Here is a 13502-nt window from a genome sequence, read left to right on the forward strand (position 1 = left end):
GTTCCCCCTCATAAACATCCCCTGCCCCCTTACCTCTTCCCTGTCTACCCTGTCTACTCTACACTGTCATGGAAGAGGAAGGTTACAGAGAAATTATCCCCTGGAAATCATAACCAAATCTTCTTAATATGGAGTTAAACCCCCTCGACCTCTGAATGCTCTGCTGTGAAAAGTCAACTGTTGAGTGTGAAAAAGCAAACAGCATTGCAGTTCATGACACACTCTTAGCACCTACTACCATGCCCCGTTCAAAGGCACTTAAATGTTTTGTCTTGCCCATTCACCCTCTGAATGGCACACATACACAATCCATATCTCAGTTGTCTCAAGGCTTAAAAATCCTTATTTAACCTTTCTCCTCTCCTTCATCTACACTGATTGAAGTGGATTTAACAAGTGACATCAATGAGGGATCATAGCTTCCAACTGGATTCAACAAGTCCGTCAATGTCATGGAAGGAGCAGGTGTTCCTACTGTTTTGTAAACAAATGCTGTGCTGCCCATATACAGTACACTAACTCCTCTGTAAAGTATAAATTAACAAGGAAAGGGGACATGAATACACATGCTAGCCCAATGACGCCAGATTTTTTAAATTATAAATACATGAAATGCATGAATATCCCAATATAATGGTAGGGTGCCATAACAATAATATTTCAGGGAACATAAACATTTATTATCGGTGCTTTTACATATACAGTTGAAGTTGGAAGTTTACATACACCTTAGTCAAATACATTTAAACCTGTTAGTGTGTAGGGGGCGCTATTTTCACTTTGGGGAAAAATCGTGCCCAAATGAAACGGCCTTGTACTCTATTCTAGATCGTACAATATGCATATTATTATTACTATTGGATAGAAAACACTCTCAAGTTTCTAAAACTGTTTGAATTATGTCTGTGAGTAAAACAGAACTCATTTAGCAGCAAACTTCCAGACAGGAAGTGAAAAATCTGAAATCGAGGCTCTGTTCCAGGGCCTGCCTATCCAACTAGCTTATATCTATCGATATACATGCACTTCATACGCCTTCCACTAGATGTCAACAGGCAGTGGGAGGTGAAATGGGGTGTCTAGCTTGATCTGAGGTCGAACAAGAGCTTTTGGAGTGACTGGTCTGGAAATTTCATTGTCTTCGAAGGCGCGAGAAGGAACCCCAGATTGCCTTCTGAAAAGCGTTCGGTATACACGGCTAATATCTCCGGCTCTGATTTTATTTGATACATGTGATAATATCATCGTAAAGTATGTTTTTTCAACCGAGTTTTATCAGATTATTCAACGTTTATCGGGACTTTTGGAGTTTTCCGTTGTTTGCGTCGAGAGAAGATGGACATATTCGCGCCACTTGGCTAGCTAAGGTTGCTAATTCGACAGGAGAAAAGGACATTCTAAAGCCAAACAACGATTTATTCTAGACCAAGGACTCCTTGTACAAGATTCTGATGGAAGCTCAGCAAAAGTAAGAACAATTTATGATTTTATTTCGTATTTTTGTGTGAAATGTTTAGTCCTATTCTCCGCCCTTTTAGCGGGCGCTGTCTCGCAATAACACAAGCTGTATGTCGTACTAAAGTTATTTTTAAAAATCTAACACAGCGGTTGCATTAAGAACCAGTGTATCTTTCATTTGCCATACAACAAGTATTTTTATGTAAAGTTTATGATGAGTTCTTTGGTCAGATTAGGTGAGTGTCAGAAATATATCCGGACATTCTGGGGAAAAGTTGCTACATTTTCACAATGTATAACCACGGTTTTCAGCTCTAAATATCCACATTTTCGAACAAAACATAAATGTTTTGTGTCACATGATGTTATAAGACTGTCATCTGATGAAGTTGTCCAAAGGTTAGTGATTTATTTTATAATTATTGCTGGTTTTTGCTAAAGCTATCTTTGCGGTGAATAAATGCGGTTGTGTGTTTGGCTATTGTGGTAAGCTAATATATTTCTATATTGTGTTTTCGCTGTCAAACACTTAAAAAATCTGAAATATTGGCTGGATTCACAAGATGTTTATCTTTCATTTGCTGTACACCATGTATTTTTCATAAATGTTGTAGTATTTCTTTGAAAGATAAATATTATTATAGTATTTAGTATTTATGTATTTCACGTTGCTCTCTGTAATTATTCTGGCTGCTTCGGTGCTATTTGTGATTGTAGCTACAATGTAAAACTATGATTTATACCTCAAATATGCACATTTTTCGAACAAAACATAAATGTATTGTGTAACATGTTATAAGACTGTCATCTGATGAAGTTGTTTCTTGGTTAGTGACTAATTATATCTATATTTTGTCGTTTTTTTGAAAGCTACCTATGCGGTGGATAAATAGCGTTGTGTGTTTGGCTATTGTGGTGAGCTAACATAAATATATATTGTGTTTTCGCTTTAAAACATTTTAAAAATCGGACATGTTGGCTGGATTCACAAGATGTTTATCTTTCATTTGCTGTATTGGACTTGTTAATGTGTGGAAGTTAAATATTTCGAAAAATATTTTTTGAATTTCGCGCTCTGCGAAGGCAGCGGAATGTTGTGGGTGTTCCGCTAGCGGAATCCCGGGGCGAGAAAGGTTAAACTCAGTTTTCCACAATTCCTGATATTTAATCCATGTAAACATTCACTGTTTTAGGTCAGTTACGATCACCACTTCATTTTAAGAATGTGAAATGTCAGAATAATAGTTGAGAGAATGATTTATTTCAGCTTTTATATCTTTCATCACATTCCCAGTGGGTCAGAAGTTTACATACACTCAATTAGTATTTGGTAGCATTGCCTTTAAGTTGTTTAACTTGGGTCATACATTTCAGGTAGCCTTCCACAAGCTTCCCACAATAAGTTGGGTGAATTTTGTCCCATTCCTACTGACAGAGCTGGTGTAACTGAGTCAGGTTTGTAGGCCTCTTTGCTCACACATGCTTTTTCAGTTCTGCCCACAAATGTTCTATGGGATTGAGGTCAGGGCCACTCCAATACCTTGACTTTGTTGTCCTTAAGCCATTTTGCCACAACTTTGGAAGTATGCTTGGGGTCATTGTCCATTTGGAAGACCCATTTGCGACCAAACTTTAACTCCCTGACTAATGTCTTGAGATGTTGCTTCAATATGTCCACAAAATGTTCTATCCTCAAGATGTCATCTATTTTGTGAAGTGCACCAGTCCCTCCTGCAGCAAAGCACCCCCACAACATGATGCTGCCACCCCCGTGCTTCACAGTTGGGATGGTGTTCTTCGGCTTGCAAGCCGCCCCCTTTTTCCTCCAAACATAACAATGGTCATTATGGCCAAACAGTTCTATTTTTGTTTCATCAGACCAGAGAACATTTCTCCAAAAAGTACGATCTTTGTCCCCATGTGCAGTTACAAACTGTAGTCTGGCTTTTTTATGGCGGTTTTGGAGCAGTGGCTTCTTCCTTGCTGAGCGGCCTTTCAGGTTTTGTAGATATAGGACTCATTTTACTGTGGATATCGTTTTACTGTGGATATAGCGCCGACACCGGCCCCGGGGACAATCCGGAGGACGAGGCGCAGGGCAATCTGGGTGGAGACGATGAAATTCCTGCAGTAAGGAAGGGTCCAGGATGTCCTCCACCGGCACCCAGCATCTCTCCTCCGGACCGTACCCCTCCCACTCCACGAGGTACTGAAGGCCCCTCGCCCGACGCCTTGAATCCATGATGACTCGCACGGTATACGCCGGGGCCCCCTCGATGTCCAGAGGGGGCGGAGGAACCTCCCACACCTCAGACTGCTGGAGCGGACCAGCCACCACCGGCCTGAGGAGGGACACATGGAACGAGGGGTTAATACGATAATCAGGGGGAAGCTGTAACCTATAACATACCTAGTTCAGTCTCCTCAGGACTTTAAATGGCCCCACAAACTGCGGACCCAGCTCCCGGCAGGGCAGGCGAAGGGGCAGGTTTCGGGTCGAGAGTCAGACCCGGAGCCTCACTGCGGTGACAGTCAGCGCTCGCCTTCTGTCGCCTGATGGCCTGTTGCAGGCGTACATGGGCAGCCTCCCATGTTTCCTCCGAGCGCCAAAAGCATTCATCCACCGCAGGTGCCTCGATCTGGCTCTGATGCCACGGTGCCAGAACCGGCTAATAACCTAGTACACACTGAAATGGAGACAGGTTAGTGGAGGAGTGGCGGAGAGAGTTTTGGGCCATCTCTGCCCAGGGGATGAAAGCCGACCACTTCCCCGGCCGGTCCTGGTAATAAGACCGCAGAAATCTACCCACATCCTGGTTAACTCTCTCCACCTGCCCATTACTTTCGAGGTGAAACCCTGAGGTCAGGCTGACCGAGACCCCCAGACATTCCATGAACGCCCTCCAGACCCTTGATGTGAACTGGGAACCCCGATCAGACACTATATCCTCAGGCACTCCGTAGTGCCGGAAGACGTGTGTAAACAGGGCCTCCGCAGTCTGTAGGGCCGTAGGGAGACCGGGCAAAGGAATGAGATGGCAGGACTTAGAAAACCGATCCAAAACTACCAGAAACGTGGTGTTTCCTTGTGACTGAGGAAGATCCGTCACGAAATCCACCGATAGGTGTGACCACGGCCGTTGTGGAATGGGTAGGGGTTGTAATTTCCCTCTGGGCAGGTGTCTAGGTGCCTTGCACTGGGCGCACACCGAACAGGAGGAAACATACACCCTCACGGCCAGTACCAGTACTTCCCACTAAGACAGCGCACTGTCCGATCGATGCCAGGATGACCAGAGGAAGGTGACATATGAGCCCAACAGATCAATCGATCACGAACATCAGACGGAACGTACTTACGTCCAACTGGACACTGGGTGGGAGTGGGTTCCGCACGTAATGCCCGCTCGATGTCCGCGTCAACCTCCCATACCACAGGTGCTACCAGGCAAGATGCTGGAAGTATGGGAGTGGGATCCGTGGACCACTCCTCTGTGTCATACATCCGAGACAGTGCGTCTGCCTTAGCGTTCTGGGAACCTGGTCTGTAGGATAGAGTGAACACAAAACGGGTGAAAAACATGGCCCACCTTGCCTGGCGAGGATTCATTCTCCTCGCTGCCCGGATGTACTCCAGAATGCGGTGGTCAGTCCAAATAAGAAAAGGGTGTTTAGCCCCCTCAAGCCAATGCCTCCACGCTTTCAGAGCCCCGACAACAGCCAACAACTCCCAGTCACCCACATCATAGTTTCACTCCGCCAGGCTGAGCTTCTTAGAAAAGAACGCACAGGAGCGGAGTTTTGGTGGCATACCCGAGCGCTGAGACAGCACAGCTCCTATCCCAGACTCGGACGCGTACACCTCTACTATGAACACTAAGGAGGGATCAGGATGAGCCAACACAGGAGCCGAGGTAAACAGAGCCTTCAGGTGACCAAAAGCCCTGTCCGCCCCAGCTGACCACTGCAGTCGCACCGGTCCCCCATTCAGCAAAGAGGTAATGGGAGCCGCTACCTGACCAAAGCCCCGGATAAATCTCCGGTAGTACTTGGCAAACCCTAAGAACCGCTGCACCTCCTTACCGTGGTTGGAGTCCGCCAAATACGCACGGCTGAAATGCGGTCATTTGCCATCTCCACCCCTGACTCAAACAGGCGGTACCCTAGGAAGGAGATGGACTGTTGGAAGAACAGACATTTCTCAGCATTAACGTACAGGTCATGCTCCAGCAGTCGACCAAGCATCTTGCGCACCAGAGACACATGCTCGGTGCGTGTAGTGGAGTATATTAGAATGTCATCTAAATACACTACTACACCCTGGCCGTGCAGGTCCCTGAAAATCTTGTCTAAAAAGGACTGGAAGACGGATGGAGCATTCATCAACCCGTACGGCATGACGAGGTACTCATAGTGCCCAGAGGTTGTACTAAATGCCGTCTTCCACTCATCTCCCTCCTGGATACGCACCAGGTTGTAAGCACTCCTGAGATCCAATTTGGTGAAGAAGCGCGCCCCATGCAATGACTCAGTCATACTGGCTATGAGAGGCAGAGGGTAACTATACTTCACCGTGATCTGATTTAAACCTCTATAGTCAATGCACGGGCGTAAACCTCCATCCTTCTTTTTCACAAAAAATAAACTCGAGGAGGCTGGTGAAGTGGAAGGCTGAATGTATCCCTGTCCCAGAGATTCGGTGACATATGTTTCCATAGCCGCCGTCTCCTCCTGTGACAGAGGATACACGTGACTCCTGGGAAGAGCTGCGTCTACCAGGAGATTTATCGCACAATCCCTCCGTCGATGGGGTGGTAGTTGAGTCGCCTTCTTTTTACAGAAGGCGAGAGCCAAATCGGCATATTCAGGGGGATGTGCATGGTGGAGACCTGGTTTGGACTCTCCACCGTAATTGCACCTATGGAAACACCTATACACCTCCCTGAGCACTGACGTGACCATCCCTTGAGAGTCTTCTGTTGCCACGAAATAGTGGGGTCATGATGGGCCAACCAGGGAAACCCCAACACCACAGGAAACGCAGGAGAATCGATCAGGAAAAGACTAATTCTCTCCTCATGACCCTCCTGCGTTATCATACATAGTTGAGCTGTGACCTCCCTAATCAGACCCGACCCTAAAGGACGACTATCTAAGGAATGTACAGGGAAGGGCACATCAACAGGAACAATAGGGATCCTTAATCTAAGAGCAAACGAACGGGGGGGGGGGGGGGGGGGGTTATGCCTTATGATTAACGAGACGTGGTGGGATCATAACAACATACAGCAACTCAAGTCCTTCTGTTCACCTGACTTAGAAATACTCACAATCAAATGTCGACCGCATTATCTACCAAGAGAATTCTCTTCGATTATAATCACAGCCTCATATATTCCCCCCCAAGCAGACACATCGGTGGCCCTGAACGAACTTCATTTGACTCTATGTAAACTGGAAACCACATATCCTGAGGCTGCATTCATTGTAGATGGGGATTTTAACAAGGCCAATCTGAAAACAAGACTCCCTAAATTCTATCAGCATATCAATTGTGCAACCAGAGCTGGTAAAACCCTGGATCATTGATATTCTAACTTCCGTGATGCATATAAGGCCCTCCCCCGCCCTCCCTTCGGAAAAGCTGACCACGACTCCATTTTGTTGCTTCCAACTTATAGACAGAAACTAAAACAGGAAGCTCCCGCGCTCAGGTCTGTTCAACGCTGGTCCGACCAATCTGATTCCACACTTCAAGATTGCTTCAATCACATGGACTGGGATATGTTCCGCATTGCGTCAAACAATAACATTGACGAATACGCTGATTCGGTGAGCAAGTTTATTAGCAAGTGCATCGGCGATGTCGTACCCACAGCAACTGTTACAACATTCCCTAACCAGAAACCGTGGATTGATGGCAGCATTCGCGCGAAACTGAAAGCGCGAACCACTGCTTTTAATCAGGGCAAGGTGACCGGAAACATGACCAAATAGAAACAGTGTAGCTATTCCCTCCGCAAGGCAATCAAACAAGCTAAGCGTCAGTATAGAAACAAAGTAGAGTCGCAATTCAACGGCGCAGACACAAGAGGTATGTGGCAGGGTCTACAGTCAATCATGGATTACAAAAAGAAAACCAGCCCCGTCACGGACCAGGATGTCTTGCTCCCAGACATACTAAACTTTTTTGCCTGCTTTGAGGACAATAGAGTGCCACTGACACGGCACGCTACCAAAACCTGTGGACTCTCCTTCACTTCAGCCGACGTGAGTAAAACATTTAAACGTGTTAACCCTCGCAAGGCTGCAGGCCCAGACGGCATCCACAGCCGCGTCCTCAGAGCATGCGGAGACCAGCTGGCTGGTGTGTTTACGGACATATTCAATCAATCCTTATCCCAGTCAATCAATCAATCAAGTTTATTTTATATAGCCCTTCGTACATCAGCTAATATCTCAAAGTGCTGTACAGAAACCCAGCCTAAAACCCCAAACAGCAAGCAATGCAGGTGTAGAAGCACGGTGGCTAGGAAAAACTCCCTAGAAAGGCCAAAACCTAGGAAGAAACCTAGAGAGGAACCAGGTTATGAGGGGTGGCCAGTCCTCTTCTGGCTGTGCCGGGTGGAGATTATAACAGAACTATGCCAAGATGTTCAAATGTTCATAAATGACCAGCATGGTCAAATAATAATCAGGAGTAAATGTCAGTTGGCTTTTCATAGCCGATCATTAAGAGTATCTCTACCGCTCCTGCGGTCTCTAGAGAGTTGAAAACAGCAGGTCTGGGACAGGTAGCACATCCGGTGGACAGGTCAGGGTTCCATAGCCGCGGGCAGAACAGTTGAAACTGGAACAGCAGCAAGGCCAGGTGGACTGGGGACAGCAAGGAGTCATCATGCCCGGTAGTCCTGACGCATGGTCCTAGGGCTCAGGTCCTCCGAGAGAGAGAAAGAAAGAGAGAAGGAGAGAATTAGAGAGAGCATACTTAAATTCACACAGGACACCGGATAAGACAGGAGAAGTACTCCAGATATAACCAACTGACCCTAGCCCCCCGACACATAAACTACTGCAGCATAAATACTGGAGGCTGAGACAGGAGGGGTCAGGAGGCACTGTAGCCCCATCCGATGATACCCCCGGACAGGGCCAAATAGGAAGGATATAACCCCACCCACTTTGCCAAAGCACAGCCCCCGCATCACTAGAGGGATATCTTCAACCACCAACTTACAATCCTGAGACAAGGCCGAGTATAGCCCACAAAGATCTCCACCACAGCACAAACCAAGGGGGGTCGCCAACCCAGATAGGAAGATCACGTCAGTAACTCAACCCACTCAAGTGACGCACCCATCCTAGGGATGGCATGAAAGAGCACCAGTAAGCCAGTGACTCAGCCCCTGTTATAGGGTTAGAGGCAGAGAATCCCAGTGGAGAGAGGGGAACCGGCCAGGCAGAGACAGCAAGGGTGGTTCGTTGCTCCAGAGCCTTTCCGTTCACCTTCACACTCCTGGGCCAGACTACACTCAATCACATGACCTACTGAAGAGATAAGTCTTCAGTAAAGACTTAAAGGTTGAGACCAAGTCTGCGTCTCTCACATGGGTAGGCAGACCATTCCATAAAAATGGAGATCTATAGGAGAAAGCCCTGCCTCCAGCTGTTTGCTTAGAAATTCTAGGGACAATTAGGAGGACTGCGTCTTGTGACCGTAGCGTACGTGTAGGTATGTACGGCAGGACCAACTCGGAAAGATAGGTAGGAGCAAGCCCATGTAACGCTTTGTAGGTTAACAGTAAAACCTTGAAATCAGCCCTTGCCTTAACAGGATCCCAGTCTGCTGTCCCCACATGCTTCAAGAGGGCCACCATTGTTCCTGTTCCCATGAAAGATAAGGTAACTGAGCTAAACGACTACCGCCCCATAGCACTCACTTCCGTCATCATGAAGTGCTTTGAGAGACTAGTCAAGGACCATATCACCTCCACCCTACCTGACACCCTAGACTCACTCCAATTTGCTTACCTGGGTCTCGACCCCGCCCTGTGCAACTGGGTACTGGACTTCCTGACGGGCCGCCCCCAGGTGGTGAGGGTAGGTAACATCTTCTCCACTCCGCTGATCCTCAACACTGGGGCCCCACAAGGGTGCGTTCTGAGCCCTCTCCTGTACTCCCTGTTCACCCACGACTGCATGGCCATGCACGCCTCCAACTCAATCATCAAGTTTGCAAATGACACTACAGTGGTAGCCTTGATTACCAACAACGACGAGGCGGCCTAGAGGGAGGAGATGAGGGCCCTCGGAGTGTGGTGTCAGGAAAATAACCTCACACTCAACGTCAACAAAATAAAGGAGATGATCGTGGACTTCAGGAAACAGCAGAGGGAGCACCCCCCTATCCACATCGACGGGACAGTAGTGGAGAGGATAGTAAGTTTTAAGTTCCTCGGCGTACACATCTCAGACAAACTGAATTGGTCCACCTACACAGACAGCGTGGTGAAGAAGGCGCAGCAGCGCCTCTTCAACCTCAGCAGGCTAAAGAAATTTGTCTTGTCACCAAAAGCACTCACAAACTTCTACAGATGCACAATCGAGAGCATCCTGTCGGGCTGTATCACCACCTGGTATGGCAACTGCTCCGCCCACAACCGTAAGGCTCTCCAGAGGGTAGTGAGGTCTTAACAACGCATCACCGGGGGCAAACTACCTGCCCTCCAAGACACCTACACCACCCGATGTCACAGCAAGGCCGTAAAGATCATCAAGGACAACAACCACCCGAACCACTGCCTGTTCACCCCGCTATCATCCAGAAGGCGAAGTCAGTACAGATGCATCAAAGCAGGGACCGAGACTGAAATACAGCTTCTATCTCAAGGCCATCAGACTGTTAAAACCTCTTTGGGCTGCAGGGGCAGTATTGAGTAGCCTGGATAAAAGGTGCCCATTTCAAACGGCCTCGTACTCAATTCTTGCTCGTACAATATGCATATTATTATTACTATTGGATAGAAAACACTCTCTAGTTTCTAAAACCATTTGAATTATATCTGTGAGTAAAACAGAACTCATTTTGCAGCAAACTTCCTAACAGGTGGAAAGTGGAAAATCTGAAATCGATCTGCCTATAAATGTGCTTGATATGTAGTAGTATACATGCACTTCATACGCCTTCCACTAGATGTCAACAGGCAGTGAGAGAAGAATGGAGTGTATAACATGATCTGAGGTCGAATAAAAGCTCTTGGCATGACGTGACCCCAATTTCCTGTTTTCTGGAACGCGCGAGAAGGGACCTAGAATTGCCTTCTGTAAAGCTGTCGTTATAGACGACTAATATCTCCGGCTTTGATTTTATTTGATAAATGTGACAATATCATCGTAAAGTATATTTTTTCAATATAGTTTTATTAGATTATTGACATTTTTTCGGGACGTTAGGCGTGTTGCTTTGTCTGCGTTTGTTCACGAAGGAGAGCTTCGCGCCACTTTGCTAGCTTTCCGTGCTAACTAGAGAAGAGGACATTCTAAAACCAAACAACGATGATTGTTCCCGACAAAGGACCCCTTGTACAACATTCTGATGGAAGATCATCAAAAGTAGGACCCATTTTATGATGCTATTTCATATATCTGTCGAACATGTGTACTAGTAGTTTGCGCCCAGATTTTGGGCACTCTCTCGCTATAACTAAGCTGGATGTCGTAATGAAGTTATTTTTAGAATTCTAACACGGCGATTACATTAAGAACTAGTGTATCTATCATTTCCTATACAACATGTATTTTTTAGTAACGTTTATGAATAGTTATTTGGTAAGAATAGTTGAGTGTCATAAAAATATCTGCACATTCTGGGAAAAAGATGCTACGTTAGCACAATGTATAACCACTGATTTCAGCTCTAAATATGCACATTTTCGAACAAAACATAAGTGTACGTATAACCTGATGTTATAGGACTGTCATCTGATGAAGCTTATCAAGGTTAGTCAAAAATGATATATCTTTTGCTGGTTTGTTACGATCGCTAACTTTTGCTGCTGGTAAATGGCTTGTGTTTCTGGCTATTGTGGTAAACTAATATAATGCTATATTGTGTTTTCGCTGTAAAACACTTAAGAAATCGGAAATATTGTCTGGAATCACAAGATGCTTGTCTTTCATTTGCTGTACACCATGTATTTTTCAGAAATGTTTTATGATGAGTATTTAGGTATTTCACGTTGGTGTCTGTAATTACTCTGGCTGCTTCGGTGCTATTTGTGACGGTAGCTGTGATGGTAGTTGCAATGTAAAACTGATTTATACCTCAAATATGCACATTTTTCGAACAAAACATTGATTTATTGTATAACATGTTATAAGACTGTCATCTGATGAAGTTGTTTCTTGGTTAGTTTGGTTGGTTCTTGGTTAGTTAGGTTGGTTTTGTGCATGCTACCTGTGCTGTGAAAAATGTCTGTCCTTTTTTGTATTTGGTGGTGAGCTAACATAAATATACGTGGTGTTTTCGCTGTAAAACATTTTAAAAATCGGACATGTTGGCTGGATTCACAATATGTTTATCTTTTATTTGCTGTATTGGACTTGTAAATGTGTGAAAGTTAAATATTTCTAAAAAATATCTTTTGAATTTCGTGCCCTGCACTTGAAGTGGCTGTTGTCATATTGTGCCCGGCTTCCGGCTTGCAGTCCAAAGAAGTTAAACAGCCACCGCTAACATACTCGTTGGTTATTACTGCATTGTCGGAACTAGAAGCACAAGCATTTCGCTACACTCGCATTAACATCTGCTAACCATGTGTACATCTGCTAACCAACATTTTATTTTATTTTATTTTGATGCAGATGTAGAAGAACAGTGCCTAGGAAAACTGCCTAGAAATGCAGGAACCTAGGAAGAAAACTAGAGAGGAACCAAGCTCTGAAGGGTGACCAGTCATCTTCTGGCTGTGCCGGGTGGAGATTATAAGAGTACATTGCAATAAGGTCAGATTGTTTTTCAAGACATTCAAACGTTCATAAATGACCAACATGTTCAAATAATAATCACATTGGTTGTAGAGTGTGCAACAGGTCAGTACCTCACGAGTAAATGTTTGTTGGCTTTTCATAGCAGAGCATTCAGAGGTCGAGGGGGTTTAACTCCATATTAAGAAGATTTGGTTATGATTTCCAGGGGATAATTTCACTGTAACCTTCCTCTTCCATGACAGTGTAGAGTAGACAGTGTAGACAGGGAAGAGGTAAGGGGGCAGGGGATGTTTATGAGGGGGAACAGAAGGAGAAGGAAGTGTGTGACATTAAAAAGGGCACAAACACCAACAAAAGGAATGTACATTAATATCAGGCATGGGAACTGTTCAGATTTTGTGTAATTATATGACATGAAATACAACACTTGTTACACGAGCAGGAAGCACATTTAGGCTCTGAATAGAGATTAGTACAATGTCCCACTGTTCAACTCAGCTCTCATGTTTTGATGTTGTTATCATTGGGTGCCTGTTCTCTCCCTCAGGGCTTTATGTTGGTTAATATGACCTCTTACCCTCAACCTGAAAGCTTTGTAATACAGCATGTGGGTACTTATGTTGGTTTCATAGAATAGCTGAATGTCTTTCGCATGACCAGTTTGCTCCTCTATTCATGCTCCTCGGTTGGACAGTTAGATAACAACAGGCAGAGGTCTATGGCACTGCATCTCAGTGCAAGAGGTGTCACTAAAGTCCCTGGTTCGAATCCAGGCTCTATTACATCCGGCCGTGATTGGGAGTCCCATAGGGTGGTGCACAATTGGCCCAGCGTCGTCCGGGTTTGGTCGGGTAGGCCGTCATTGTAAATAAGAATTTGTTCTTAACTGACTTGCCTGGTTAAATAAAGGTTACAAAAAAACACATTATCCTCCACTGTTCATCAATCAAACCTGATCTGGCATAGACACATAGCTGTGCTCAAGTGTTCTCTGATAGGGACCTGTCCCCACAGATTACACAATTCTACAGGTGTTGACCTGGGAGATGTGAAGG

This window comes from Salvelinus fontinalis, chromosome 38, assembly GCF_029448725.1.
Source record: "Salvelinus fontinalis isolate EN_2023a chromosome 38, ASM2944872v1, whole genome shotgun sequence".
Taxonomy (NCBI): Eukaryota; Metazoa; Chordata; class Actinopteri; order Salmoniformes; family Salmonidae; genus Salvelinus; species Salvelinus fontinalis.